Source organism: Diuraphis noxia, unplaced genomic scaffold, assembly GCF_037042655.1.
Source record: "Diuraphis noxia isolate RWA-SAM2 unplaced genomic scaffold, SU_Dnox_SAM2 contig0001, whole genome shotgun sequence".
NCBI classification, from domain to species: domain Eukaryota; kingdom Metazoa; phylum Arthropoda; class Insecta; order Hemiptera; family Aphididae; genus Diuraphis; species Diuraphis noxia.
The window spans coordinates 33,224,605-33,241,569 of NW_028301711.1; the positions used below are offsets into that span (position 1 = coordinate 33,224,605).

A 16,965-nucleotide genomic window follows, 5' to 3' on the forward strand; every position below is an offset into this window, starting at 1 on the left:
TACATAGAGTTACCTTTTCCAAAGCAATAGGTAACTGTTATTATATTGATGTAACCAATTATATATGTTTCTGATATACATTTATACTTTCATAGCAGGTAATACAGTTTTTAGCTGACAAAATAATCAATATATTAATAGTTAAATTTATAGCATGTTATAGAAACTTTTTTAAACGAGCTAGGTATTTTAAAAACAAGGTTAAACAATTAAAAAATTCATAATGAAACATTCTAAGATCTCTGTTTTTTGTCATTGATTATATAATGTTAGGTACATTCAACTCTTTAAAAGTATCGTACATTATCTTCACATACATCTTTTAACTCTATTGTCTATGAGATGCTTTAACATTTCACAAAAACAATCCATCGAGCCTCCACATTAATTATCTCCTTTTTATCATTTGAAATACTGTTGGCGTCCTTAGTTTGTTAATTAACTATGAGCGTTGAGCAACCATATTTATAATATTTTATAAGTATTTTAAATGCATAAACGATTATCATATACTACCTTTCTTATTTTATATACAATTTTTCATTTTGATATTGATTCAAGTGTACCTATCTTCATATGTCTATTTTATACAATTATATGATTTCTTTATTGTTCAGTATAATATTAATTGTTTCATAACATTGTTTATTATTTTTTGGATATTTTTTTATCATCGTTGACCACTGATGTAACGGGACAACCATCAATTCTGATATATCAGAACGTAAGTTCAGTCTTTTAAATCCCTATACTATAATTTTCTTTTATAATTGAAAAATATTGTAAGCTTCTGACGCACACAATGTGCAATAATCCATATACGTTAATGATTGTGGATCATTATTTTCAGTGTGTTTTATATAATCATATTATATTTTCTTGATTCTTCGTTTTTAGAATCATTTTTTTGTATTAAACTTATTACTATAATTTATATTTATTGATTTGTCTTTATCACTGTAGTACTCGGACAATACTTGCTACTACTATCAGGACATAGATTTCAGTACTTTTTATATATTAAAAATTTCTTGATTCTCCAATTTTGCATTGATACATTCAAATTTACATTCCAACAGCATTCTCATAAACCTCAGCAATTGGATTTATATTATTCTTGAGAATATTCGGTGAAAGTCATCTTCATCCAGTTTTACAGTTAACATCTGTATTGCATTTAATTTCCATTTTTTAAGGGCATTTAACTTCATTTTTAAGTTATGAGACATGTTTTTATACTGACTTTTATATTGTAAATTCTTATAAAATAAAAAATATAGTTAGATAAGTACTCTTTTGAAATATTGGATGTGTAATGTAGTCCATGTTTTCTTACAAACTCAGATTTGAGAGTTAATACTATGTCTATATCCTTCCACTTTACCATATATTAGTTGAGATTGCCATATATTAACACTGTATTGTAAACTTTATCTGGCACCATAGAATTAATTATGGATGGGACATACTTGGCGACAGTGCCACAACTAGGATTCTTGGGGTTTCGGACACAATCAATATATGGGGCCCTGAGATCTATGTATATATTTATTTATAGGTTACTAGTACAAAATAAATAACGATGGTATTTTTTTTTTTATAAACAAGCCTAAAAATATAATGAAAAGCTCCACCACCGCCCAGTGACCGGTGTATTGTTATTAGAATGTAACTACACTTTTAGTGTTTTTTTTTTTTTTTTTTTATAAATATATATAAATTATATTATAATATTGATTCTGTCTTTAAATTAACAATACTTCCATTTTGCAACTTTTTTAATTTTAGTTATTTATCTTATTAGTTGTTACAAAATAAATAACTACTTAACACTTTAAACTTTTAAGTTTTTACAGTTAAATAATAAAATACATTAACTGATGATAATTTGAATTATTAAAATTTAAAAAGGCAAAACATTTTTAAAAATGTTTTCAATTATAAATACAATTATTTGTAGGTCAGAGGGCACTTAAGTCAGGAACAACAAAAATATAGTTATACGCGTTGACATTTATTGCATATTATTACGAAAAGTTATTACTCTTATATATATAATAAATAATTAGTACACAACTCTTCGCCAGTATCCCGCCACTATCGGGATTCGGGACCGCCTGGCGTAAAATAAAAAATAATAATTAATACTCAAATACAAATAAAAAGCGACGAGCGCCACGCCCTACAATATCGCCGAATGTCGTTGGACTACTATTAACGGCTGTCGGCTAGGCGTCCGATAAAATAATAATAATGATAGAAATAATAATAATAATAATAGTAGTGGCCGTTCGGGAAATATCCCGCTACAACTCGGCATTCCTGACAATATTGATCGACTTCGATCATGGTCTTATTCTATAAAATTTATATAATAACAAAATAATAATTAAAATGTTTAATAAAGTATACAATTACAAATTAAAATAATTATTAGTCATTTTTTCTTAAATGTAACCCAGGGTTTATGTCTCAGGCAGCAATAACGGTATTTAAGGGTATTTGTGTTACTTGATATCTGTCAATATCAGCCACAACATATCTATCGTTGGGTAATATTTTAAGTATCTTATATGGTCCCTTAAATTTTGGTATAAGTTTTTTACATGTATTTGGAGTTGTATCAACGTTTTTTTACCATAACATAGTCACCTATAGAATAAGTATTGGCTTGTTTATGTTTAGCATCATAGTAGGCTTTATTTTTTAATTGGTTTTGTCGTGTAGTATCAAATGCGTTTTGTCTAGTTGTTTTATATACTCTATCGTCGTCATTTTCGTTTAATGTTTCTAAATAAATTTTAATATAGTCATTAGTGTTTCCTACTTGATTCATACCAAAAATAAGTTTACCTGGTGTATTGTTGATAGATCTATTGTGAGTATTATTTATTGCAAATCGTATCTTATTTAGATGTTCGTTCCAACTTTGGCTATGTTCATGCATCAACTTAGATAGCATTACCGTGAGACTACGATTATATCGCTCTACTTGACCATTTGACTGCGGCGATCCTACTGCAGTCATAATATGTTTAATTTCGTGTTGCTCACAAAATTCTCGGAAAGCGTCAGATCGAAATCACGATCCACGATCGGATATAATTTTAACTGGCTTGCTGTAGTATGAAAAATATTGTGCTAGTTTTAAACAGGTCTCTTTAGTGGTGACAGAACGAACGGGATATAAAATCAGAAATTTACTAAAAGCGTCTGCAACGACTAGAATATACCTAAAACGATTTTTTGTTTTATTGAGCGGCCCGTAATGGTCGATGTGAATAGTTTGGAATGGCTTATTGTCTTTGTCAATTATGTTTAACAATCCTTCTACTTTCCCTTCCTTGGGAGAAAATATAATACATTTCAAGCAATTATTTATGTATTTTTTTACATGTTCAGCCAACTTCGGAAACAAATAAACTTGTTTTATATATTCTATTGTACGATTAACACCAATGTGACACATAATATCATCGTGACATGTTCGGATTATTTGTTCATACATACCAGCTGGAACATAGAACAAAAGTCTGTTACCGTGTTTCTTATACACTAACCCATTACGCATCTCAAATAAGGGGTGTTCCGATTTTTCGAGTATTTTAATTAAATTTTTAATTTCGGGGTCAGTACTTTGCCAAATAGCGAGTGTCTGGTTAAAAGTACATCCTTCCAATACCAATATGTGTCGACAACGACTTAATGCATCTACGTGTTGCATTTTTGACCCAGGACTGTGTTCTATCTCATACGAATAATTTTGTAGAAATAACGCCCACCATGCAATACGCGGGTTGATATCTTTTTTACGTAAAGTTAATGTAACGCTGTTGCAATCAGTAACAACTTTAAAGTGGACACCTTGTAAATAAATATGGAATCGTTTAACAGCATTAACTATCGCTAACATTTCGAGTTCGTAACTGTGGTATCTAGATTCTACGTCAGTGGTTCGATGGCTATAATAGAAAACAGGGTGGAAATTATTGTCATTTTGTTGTTGCAGCAATATTGCACCATACCCTTGACTACTCGCGTCACAATGTAATTCGGTTTGAGCGTTAGGGTCATAAATAGATAAGAGTGGTTGAGCATTAAGTTTTGATTTAATAATATCGAATGATTTTAGTTGTTCCTCCCCAAATTCATAAATAACATTTTTTTTTAATAACTTATATAATGGTTGAGTTAATAACGCAAAGTTTGGGATGAATCGCCGGAAGTAAGATGCAAGTCCGATAAAACTATGGAGTTCTTTTTGATTCGACGGTATAGGGTAATTATCAATAATAGCAACGTTTTTTGGGTTTGGCTGAATGCCGTCAGCATTAACGCGGTAACCTAAATAAATAACTTCGGATTTTAAAAATTGAGTTTTATCTAAGCGAATTTCCAATTTTTGGTTTTTCATGGTGGTTAATATTCTAGCTAATATATCGAGATGCTCGTCTATTGTTTCAGTGGCCACCATAATGTCGTCAAAATAAACGATTACTTCTTGTTTTCTGATAAATTTGTCAAAAATATTTTTAATAAATCTACTAAAACAAGCAGGACAAGCATTGGACTCTTTTCTGTGGTCTTCTTTTTGGTGTCTCCTCTTGGACTGTGTGGTGTTATCCCGTGGATTACACGTCTTCTTCCTTTTCGTGTCTGTCAACTTGACGTGACTGCATTGATCGTGCACCGGGTCGTTCTTGTTTTTAGTGCTGACCTCCTGATTGGTATACTGTTCATCGCTTCCTCTGGTTTTCAGCACCGCCTCGGTTTCTGTACCTACCCCTAGTGCCTAGTTGGCACTGTCCCTTGGTTTGACGTTCAGCTGACCTCTAAAAGACTAGTAGACAGTTCGTCGATACTATCCGACGACTTGTCTACGTAAACCCTCAGTGTCACACTTCTTTTATAAACAAGGTCTGTTTGGTGGTATAGATCGGTACACCAACTTTTCATCTTCCTAAGCAAGTTTTTTGTTTTGGTTGAAAAAAATGTACATTTTTCCACCAGTGATGGCCTACTACGACCGTCATAGGTCCGCTACATTGGACTTGGCTTATAATCCGGATCCACTCTCTACTGCCGGCACCTGGGGGTTCCGAATCCCCTGGTGCGGTAACCAAATTTCCGTTCTTTACTTACATTTGTACTTTTTTTTAAGGGTGTCTCTCCCTTGCATTTTACCTACTTCCAGGGGATTTACAGTTACCTTCTGGGTCCATTTGCTGGTGGAAGCAGGTGAACCAAACCTTCCTGACACTAATCGGTTAAGGCAGAGGTATTCAAACTTTTACAGCGCGCGGCTCCTTTGGGTTTTCACAATATTTTTACGGCTCCCAAATTATTATGAAAAAATTGAAACAACACACGGATACAATATGGGAAATATTCTATACGGGTGATAATAATAGTGACTAGAAATAAGACTTCAAATGATCGAATCGTAAGGTGTGTCGTTTTTATTTCCATAGTGATTTCAAATAATATTTATAATAATTATACAAGACCTAGGTATGATGTTGGTTTTCGGTGCTTTGACATGGCTCCCTTTGCAAACTCTCGCGACGCCCTTGGGAGCCGCGACGCACAGTTTGAATACTTCTGGGTTAAGGAGAAAGCCAGTTCGCTGGCAGGACCTCTTAGTACCAACCAAATTAAAGGCCGGTGAGCCCTCCATCACGGCAATGTGGGTCCAGTCGGTGGGAAGGGAATCTTCACAATCTACTTCATATAGTTTTAGTCTTTAGAACTACCTACCTGAAGTCAGGCCTCTTCATAACAAAGAGGCCACCTCCAACCAACAACTCAGATTATAAATAATATATTTTTATTAAATTCTTATTTACTGAAATAGTATTATATTTTTACACAATATACCTTTATATAAGTAAAATGATTCACAATAATGTTTGTTGATAATAATACATTTTTTTATTGTTGTACAATATCAATGCATTTTTTTGTATGAGTTCCTTAATATTTATAGTATTAACATAACCAGTTTTAAATGATTATATGTATATTATTTTTTTTAATGAAGACATTAGTAATGAATTATGTAATAGCTATTATGTTTGCAATATTTATTTCTATCAATAGAAAGTTTTCTTCCCTTGGATGGTTTCTTTGAGTTTTCAATTAACTGGTTATGGGTATTACTTCGAACTAGGCTAGTAATACTTCTGCCATGACCTGTGTTCTTAGTTGTTTATTACAGATACTGTAGGAGTATTCTTTTGAACATTTTTTGAATCACTAAGTGGAGGAAAGTTGTCTTCTTTATTTGTTATAGTTTTGATATTTGTATTTGATTTATGTTCTGGCTTATCTCATGTTGGTTTTTGAGCAACAGTTGATATTTTACAATCAAGTGCTGGAAAACTATTGGGCATTAAAGTTTTCTATGCATTTATTTGATTATCATCAAAATTTTAACCAAATTTATAAATTTTAACTTTATCCAATTGTTCTTCAATTGGAATTTCTGATTTAGATAATATATCAAAATCATAATGACAACTAGATACAAGTTTAATGTCAAAACAGTGACAAGAATAGGCTAATAAAATGTTGATCCACTTGCATACAAAATAGTTATTACAGACACAAATGCGTTCAAGTTTTTCGTGAAAATTACAAACAACTGTTACAATTGTACTTAACACTTATTTTGATAAACTATCGGGGGCCATAGCAACAGAAGGTAAAGCGTATCGTCCAATTCGTCTAATCTGTTCAATATGGGTTCAACCCATTTGTATGGAGTTGGTACAGGGAGTATGGGATTGTGAGTTCCACATATCATCATATTCTGGTTATGTGCCTCTTGTTCGCTCAATTTAAATTTACGACGCCTATCATCAAAACATCTTTTACAAAATAGAACACGACCGTTGTGCCTAGTTTTTTGAGATCTTATAAGCCATGAAAAATCAGATATGTAAGTATAATGTGATTTATCGTTTCCGGTAACTAATAGTAGATCAAAATGGTCTCACTTCTCATCATCAACAACTTTGAGCGGGAATATCTTGTATGTTGGAAATTTAGGTGGTGGAAAATATTGTTTATGGATACCGAATACAATTATAGAGAGTTGCCGGGGAGCCGCTACCTACTTGGCGCCCGGGCGCCCGAGTACGACTTTCCAGAGGGATGAGGGCTCGTTGCAAAGGGTGGCGTGTGCCTTCCTGTGAGATGGTGGTAAAAAGGCGCAAACGAAGTAGGATACGGCTGCAGGTCCTTTTTCCGTCACATAGTTGATTATCATTGTATAAAAACCTATATGAACACTGATACTATAATATTATTATAGTATATGATTAAAACTATATGACGCCCTGTTTAATACTCAAAGGATACTCTGCGGAGTAACGCTTGTGTCGTTCACTCTTTCCACCAGACTTCACTTGACTGACTGAAGAACATCAACTGGGCCTGTCACAACTGTCCATCCGAGGCTTAACCTAACCATTTCGGTCATGTAGACCATCGTGAGAACCGAAATGGTCACACACTCGTTTTACCCTGAGTCTATATTTTTGAGCTTTGATATGCAACCCATACATACATAAATACATACATACATACATACATACATACATACATACATACATACATACATACATACATACATACATACATACATACATACATACATACATACATACATACATACATACATACATACATAATACATATACAATACATACTTACACATATACAACACTGCTAAGCGTTGTGGTTTACAAGATACTGGGGGTTCTAGTGTCTGAATAATAAAGTGTTTAGTGTCTTAGGTGCTCCAAACAGTCAGATAATCCCAGAAAATTCCCGTAGTAAATTGTGGTTATTTGTTTCTCCCACGAAAACCTTTATTGATGGCGTGGAGCATTTAGCAGCGAGACCACGAGCGGTGAGTTGTGTAAGTCCGTTTGAAAGACATTGATAACGCACGTCTACCAAAAGATTGTAATGACTTAAAAAATAAACACCAATGAGGGTTGTCGATACTTCCGCGATCACAAATATCCAAGTGATATCTCATATGTGATATCTGTTATGAGACGTATCATTGGTTGCTGATAGGATGTAATTGGTTTTTACTCGACGGCCAGGAACAGCACTACGTGGATAAACACATAAGTTAGCTTCCGTGTGCCATGCTCACGATAATCCTTAGCCGCCTACATAGAAATCGGTCACATCCAATAATATACCTAATGTTATATTTAATACTATACATAATATTTTATATTTTATTAAAACTATTATTTTTTTTTGTCCATGACGCTTGTGTAGGGTTGATTTGTCTTTAAAAATCATCTATACCACTATCATCGTTAGCTGCCTATAAAATTAAAATTATTAATACTTAAATCATTTCAATATATATAAGTTATAAATTACTTGTGCCTGCGAAGGGTCGAAATCATTATTATCATACATTGGAGACATACTCGAGTACTGAGGCGGCTACAAGAGTGATATGAGCCTCATTTCAGATTCTGTGAATAACTATAAAATAATAATTATACATTAAATATTTTTACAAGCGATATAAATGATAGGTTCAATTACCTCGGGTGATATTTCCTCACTCCATCGTTGTGCCCATTGTTCAGCTAATTGACTTGTGCAAATATTTTCAGCTGGCTAACAAAGTTTAAGTCGGGATTCGTAGTGATTAGATTATCCCGGAGGTTTTTAATAAAAATCATTATTTCTTCGTTTATTTTTGGTGGCTTTTCAACTTTAACGAATTTTCGATCAATATAATTACCGATCATCGCAAATTGATTTAAAACAACTGGTCGTATGATATTGGTTTTTCGTGTGACCGTTTCAAAAATGATAATGGTAGATAATGTAATTTAAACAAATTTTTTCTATCGACCAATACACGACATCCTTCCTTTTTCTTAGACTCTATGACTAACACATTTTCCCCTTGATACACCATGTTCGATATGACGGTAAATTCATCCTCCAGAAAAATCTGCTTTCTACATTTTTGTGGGACATCTAATATGAATGACAGTATATTCCCCATCATCGATAATGTACGTCTTAAAAAACCATCGTATAAGCTTACATAGCGCGACGGTGTTATTATATGAATAACAATATTGAAGTTGTCTTCTGAATCAAGTCCATCATTTAAAAACTTACGATCGGGGAAGTCTAGTATGAAATTATTACAGTCGATGAGCTCTGAAGTTGGTGTTGGTGAAACATAATATGTAATACAGCCAATGAGAGCGCTCGATTTCCTGTGTGGTCTCTAGCAATGTATGGTATGCTTATATGCATTCGCGCATATATTGATATATTACGGGAAAAGACTACAAAACAACTGATCGGGAATCTTATATCATTTACGCTTTAGCACACTAGGCCACATACCCTTAGCGTTATTTTCACTCAATTGATTAATAGTGAATAAACTAACCTTCCGACGTTATTTTAATAAAAAATATTATGTATAGTATCAAATATAACATTAAGTTTAGTGCAATACGCGATCATAATAATATAAAATATATTTTATATCTCTCGAAAAATGGAGGCGGCTTTTTCAAAGGATTATCGGGGCAATGGCTCGTGCTTTGGCGGCAGATACTCTTCCTTTTATATAACACTCTTTTACCGTTATACCGTTTTCTTAGGCCGTAACCTCTTTTTTTGTCATTGATAATTTATTGTTTTGTTTGGTGTGACCGCTTTTTAGTATAGGCGGCTAAGGATTATCGTGGCAATGGCTCGTGCATTGGCGGCAGATACCATATTTTAAGAAAGTAACATTCTTTGCTTTTACCGTTATAAGTATGTGCCAATGGGTGTTACCACATAGAGTGGAAGGTATTACATGAGCGCTTAGTAGCGTAATATTGTACATCATCAGTCGTGAGTCTTCCGTCAAACCAGTCGCGTGCGTAATATTTAAAGACAATCGTTCGAAAAAGAAAAAAAATGGCAAATAATCTGATAGATTGTACTGAGTTCTTTATCGATAACGATATTTCTATAAATATAGGCTTGGATCCAGATTTTTTGTCTAATTGCGTTGTTTGTATATCAAGTAACTCGCAGTGTGTTAAAATGAGTGTGGAATTTTATAAGTCTCTACATGTAGTTCTTACTGTTCTTAGCGACATAAAATTTTTACTTCCATCTCATTTACTGTTGAAGGAGTTTAAATTAATTAAAATTGATGATTGCAACTGTGCCAATATTTTATCAATAAAGTGTTTGTGACAAGACCAAGATGTGAAGATGACTAAAGAGAATGTTACAAGACTCTTGCAATTAAGTGATGCTATAGAAGAAGTTATAGAGATGAAAAACATGTACACGCGGACCACTGCATTGTCTCAGGCCTGCAGGATCGCAATATATCTTGGGAAGGAAATTCCGTTACCCAAAGACATCAACATAAGCGATGTTGAAGAGTATTTGGAGCGCATAGAGGTCAAGAAATTGAAAGAATGTCTTCCGGTAGCAGGTATTTGCTTAATTGCACAATTAAAGATTAAAGCATATAAACAATTGGCAAGAGGATGGTTATCTTTATCCAAAATTGAGGTAATATATTAAATATATTTTTACTTATTATTTTATACTATGGGAAACAATTTTTCTTTAGCGTCAAGTCAACAGACCGCTGACGAGGGCATACGCAGCACGTTAATGGGCAAAATTAACCCGTAAATTAAGTTACTAGAAAAATAATATATTTAAAACCGCGAACCGTAGGTTAAGATAAATGATTTATAATGTAATTTTTATACTATAATCAATAAAAAAAAAAAACATGATATTTAAAAACAAGTTTTTTTCATTTATTTTAAAATAAGGTATTAATAATTACAAGATATAAAATTATAAGAGTTATACTAGGGTTTAGTAAATAAATAACGGTCAGGGAAAGGATCGACAAGCATTGTTTGGTCATGGAGAATCTCATACGTAGTTGTCACATTATGGTGCTGTGTGTGTGTGTGTGTGTGTGACCTATTTTCGTGTGCCGCCAGAGACAAGGGATGATCCAATGAGGGCTTCCGCCAGTTACTAGAACTTTTACCATTATACCGTTTTCTTAGGCCGTAGCCTCTCTTTTTGTCATTGATAATTTATTGTTTTATTGGATGTGACCGCTTTCTTATAGGCGGCTTTTTTCAAAGAATCATCGTGAGACTGGGTCGTCCTTTGGCGGCAGATACCCATATTTAAGAAATTAACAATCTTTGCTTTTACCGTTATAAGTATGTGCCGTTACTCTTTGTCCTTGGATGTGACCGATTTCTATGGCGGCTTTTTTTAAAGGATTATTGTGACCATATAGCTAGGGATTGCACCCACCCGGTTTGATCCACGCATACGTACACAGAACGGGTACACACAAATTGCGTACCAAAACAGGTAGACGAACCTTTTTGAACGAATTGCGTCCCGTACGCAATTCGTGTTAGTTTTTCATCTCAGTTAATTATTGTAAGTGGTTCCTAAAATGATATTGTCACAATAAAGATATGCCAGGTTATATAAAAATAATGAAATTTAATTGTAAAAATATAATAATGTCATAATTAATCACATACCTATTTATAAAAATTTAAATTTAACTGTAAAAAATATAATACTATCATAAACATAAAACATATAAATTATAAGTCAGAAGTCCATAGTTACTTATCGATTGGGAAGTCCGTATAGTCCTTAATATTTTTATCGAAAATATTCATCTGGTCGGAGCTATTGCTTTACAATGCGTATACCGTCGCATGTCCATCGAACTGAAAATGCTTTGGTTTATTTTCAATTCGATAGAAAACCCCGCGAAATACGCTGCGTTCGAAAAGCGGCTAATACTATATAGCTCCGGCCTAAAAGTACAAACCACTAAAAATAAGTTTTCATATAATAATATTATATCAATGATAAATATTTAATTATTATTATTTTGTTAAAAATTTAAAAATATCAAAATTAAAAATAAATTTGAAAACCACTAGAAACCTCAAAAAATGTTAAGTGATGAAAAGGTAACACGAATTGCGTCCCGGACGCAATTCGTTCAAAAGGGTTCGTCTACCTGTTTTGGTACGCAATTCGTGTGCACCGCACAAAACAGTAATGCTCCCACTTATACAACATCTAGAGACCTATGGGTGAAAGAGTCGGCAGTCGTTTACCTACCATAATCCGTAATTCACGTAAAAATCGTGTGACCGTTTCAAAATTAATACTCTCCTCTAGATAATGTAATTTAAACAAATTTTTTCTATCGACCAATACACGACATCCTTCCTTTTTCTTATACACTATGACTAACATATTTCAACACATTCCCCCTATCGAGGGGGATACACCATGTTCGATACGGCGGTAAATTCATCCTCCAGAAAAATCTGTTAACCCTTAAATTGACACTATATGAATTAATTGTGTTAAAATTTTCAACTCATATTTTTCTAAGTATATAAGAGTCCTAGAATCCAAATTTGAAAAAAAAAATTTTTGTCAAAACAATTTTGAAATATAAGTTGTATCTCTGGGGTTACATTATTAAAATACCCTTATTTTATACATGTATCTGATAAGATACAATTTCAAGATCAAGATTAAATATGAAAAAGGTTCTAACATAATATTAAAACACTGATACATTTTTATTTTAATAAACTTTGTTTTATTTTTAAAAACTATAAGAAATTATAAATAATAAACTGACTATAAAAAAAATTAATTATTTATAAATTAACAAAAAATAAAATAAAACATAAATTTATATATATATATGTATATATATTATAACAATAACAAACAGTCTTTAAATAATTTTTTATTCACCAGTCTTTTGGTTCAGAAGTTTTAAAATTAATAAATAAAATATTAACTATTACATTGTATAATAAAGATGACTTCAGTCTTTTGAATAATCTCATTATTTTCTACAAAAAAAAGTATTAAAATATCAATAAAAAGTATTATATTTATAATACTTATAAAAAAGGAACCATTTAGAAACTATTTGTAATGAAACTGTTGAAAACAGTTTCGTGCTTCAATTAAACACAATCTTACATTGCAGTTCAAACATATTATTGAAGTTTGACCAGCTGAGGAATGGCGACATCTAACTTTTTTGGTAAAGGTAGGACAGTGATCTGTTTTATCATATCTTATATCAGTGTACGGTCTTGGAGCTATTTCATGTCGAATTTTTTTAATAGGAAAATTACTATTATCCAAAGTTGACCTACGCCCTAGCCGTGGTTTGTCCTTACTAGTTAGGGCAACTGCAATTTCATGTCGAAATTCTTTGAGCCTTTTTTCTTTTTCTTTATGCAGTTCACAATCTCTATGGTATAGTAGCCAAGCATTGTTTACAGATATATCAAGCATTTGAGAAAAAAAGACATTTACCATTTATGAGACTTTAACCCAGTTCTGTACAATGCAACTAACATATCTGCTAAATCGACACCTCCCATATGAGTGTTTTATTCTTTGAATATATTAGGGTATGGAACAGGCACCCTTTTTTTTGCACCTTTTGAATATCGCTGTATAATGTTAGTGTTCGATTTACTTTCCTGTGTATAGGAACTGGCTAAACTAACTACCTTATTATCAAGCCATTTTAAAATTACAACTTTTTTGGATTTATCACAAAGGTATTCATAAGTGCCTCTTGGTTGTTTCATTAACATTTTATCTTCAATTAGAGGACACCCTCGTAGATGCTGTTTTCTAATAGCGCCTAAACTTAATATACCAAACTCAGATCTCAAGTAGTTTATTAACTCCGGAGTAGTAAAACAATTGTCAAAATATATTACACTAATTGGTTTATCTGGTATTGATATCGATAGTGCTATGACCACTCTTGGTCTTAAGCCAAAATAACTCATTTCACGAGGAGAAAAAGTTATACCACGAAAAGTACAGTCACCAGAATAGACTAAAAAATCATAAACCATGCCATCTATGCCTGCCCTAACAAACATTTTATAACCCCATTTCTTAGGTTTGTTTTTCATATATTAGTAGTATGATTTGGTATGTTCAGACCGCTGACCCTTCTGACCCTCCTGACCACCGCCCGGTCGCGCACGTGCGCGAGATATATATTATCACTTATCACTTATTATGTTATCAGTTATCATTTATCGCTTATCATATATGACTGGGAAAGAAACTATGAAATAACTGATCGACATCCTCTTATAACATTAACCCACTAGGCCATTTAGCGTTATTTTCACTAAATTAAGTAGACGAGATTTAAAAATATACAAAAAATATATTTATTTTAATAAAAATATAAAATATACAAAATATTATTTATCATAAATTAAATATATTTATCACAATAAAAATATATTTAATTTAAAATATTATGTATAATATTATCATAATAAAAAAAAAAATATATTTAACTAAAAAAAATTATTTTTCACCTTCGTGGTATTCAAAGGCACCCATATGGATGTTCAATACCTCGTCAGCCCCGTCATTGTACCATTCATCATTTGCTAACATATGCTCAGCCAGGATATCGTTGTAGCCATCCTCCGCCCAACCAGTTTCATTTTGGGACGGTTGTGTCGTGTTTAATATCCTCCCGTTAATGATCAAGTCATATTCAGGAGGTACTATGTTTGACATACTTTGTGATAGCGGAGTTGTTCTAAGCCATTCGTCTATCTGCGATTGTCGTGGTGGTGACGGAGAAAACTCCATGGCTTCTATCAAATTCACTGCGTATGATCCCGGTATTGTAGATGAAAACATATCGGGTGACAACGAACGATTTACCTGTGAATCTTGATAGGTGGAACCACTACTATCTTCGGATTGAGTCTATTTAAAAATTATTATTTTATATTATATAGAGTTTAAGTAATAATTTTATTTAAAACTTACCATCTCAGAATATCCGACGGGAGGATCCCGTCTCACAGGAGGCCTCCGTGGTGAGAACACAAATCGTTGTCCGCACTGGCTTAAATCTACGGGTCTTGATGACGGTCTATTATTTAGCTAAAAGCAGATTATGCCAATTTTATAATGAATTATAGGTCTATTGATATATACAAACTTACTGTTTCATTTGCTGGAAAAAAATAAGGGGGAGAATCCGGTGTTGAAGGTGAAAACATGTCCGGCGAAGAATTTAAATGTTCAACTGGCGACAACGTACGATTTATTTGTGAATCTTGATAGGATAAGTACCCACTATCTTCGGATTGAGTCTAATTAAAAATTATTATTTTATATTATATTGAGTTAAAGTAATAATTTTATTTAAAACTTACCGGTGGTTTCGCTGCAAGAACTCTGATATAATCATCTCCTCTAAACCACGGCATACTTGACGATGAATCATCTAAAAATCGAGTTATATGTAAATCTTAAACAATTTATGAATAGTGTAAAAAACAAAAAACTTACATTTTACAGACGAAAGATTTGATAAATAAAAATCGTATATATGTGTAATATAAGACTAAATAACAAAAACTATAACAAGTAAAGCACAGGGTGAATCTCACATTAAGCGCTCGTCAAGACTGATGCTCATACACTGCCGATACGATCTATTTCAAAGATTTGTCGTAATATGGGTCATCCTTTGGCGCTTTTACCGTTACTCCCTTTGTCATTGGTATATTATTTGGTGTGACCGATTTCTATGTAGGTGGCTAAGGATCATCGTGAGCATTGCTCGTTCTTTGACGGCAGATAAGTTCCATTTATGTAGCGCTTTTACCGTTATAACGCGTTCTTAGGCCATCTCTTTATGTCATTGATAATTTATTGGATGTGACCGATTTAAATGTGGGCGGCTTTTTAGTAGGCTTTCTTGCCTCGAGCTTAAGATTAAATTTAATCGCCCCTTGCTGAATGCGTGTTTTTAATAATTTGTTCAGCTCGGGCTCGAGCGATCGAAGAAACTCGGTATAAATTAATGTATTAGTAATATTTTTAGCATAATACCAAACTATTTTTCTATTTGCCGAAGATTTGATTTCTACGAAACCGGGGGACTGAACTAGACTCATGCGTGCTTTTTTTGCCCTAGCAGCCGACACGGTGTTGGCGGTTGAAACACGTTTACCGTTAACGTTGGCGGTGTAAGAATCTTTAAAAAAAAAAAAAAACCTAATATTAATATCTAATGAAAATAATAAATTGGCTAATCTATTAAAAAATCCAATTAACCTCACGACTGATAAATAAAATCTAACGAAACAGCTATTTATCTTTTTTAACTTGTGACATTTACAAATAATTTAATGTCACGTATTTCAAAAATCTATTTTAAATCTTACGATAATATTTCCCCAAAAAAAATAATAATCTACGGATGAAAAATCACCAGGTCTTTTAAAATCTAATTAATTCTTATAAATAAAACTAACCTGTATTCTCAAATTCGTCCATTGCGTTCATACAATTAGTATCGCCGTTGTCGGATACCGCATTCGATCCACCGGCCGGGTCATCGGGGATAAATATTTGAGGAGCAACCTGAATATAACCTTGTGGAGTAGGCCGGGTAACACTTTGCTGTGCTGGTTGACGTTGAACCGGTACGACACCTTGATCATTTTCAGACACTTCAGCGAACATATTATCATATCCATCATTAAAATATTTGTCCAGTTCATTATTATTGACATTATTCGGTGCGATTTCACCTAGTTGAGGTCTGACGCGTTCTACAGCTTAAAAAATAAATATTGAATTAAATATTAAATCGAGCTAACTTAACCTAACAGCTCATAAAATATACATACCATGAACATTTTTTATATGCCTATTGAAATGTATCTTGTAACTGAATGTCGATGCGCAAATAGTGCAAGAAAAACGAACACCATTGTGATTTTTTTTATGAGCAGTCAAATTACCCTTACGCGTAAACGTGGATGGACACTGCTCGCATTTAAACAT

At 32.8% G+C, this 16,965-nt stretch overlaps 2 pseudogenes; both read right to left on the bottom strand.

Annotated features, from left to right (window-relative positions):
• LOC149060570 (uncharacterized) overlaps positions 1-16,965 on the bottom strand; it is a 38,156-nt pseudogene extending 21,191 nt beyond the window's left edge.
• Positions 8,539-10,174, bottom strand: LOC149060571 (uncharacterized; annotated as a pseudogene).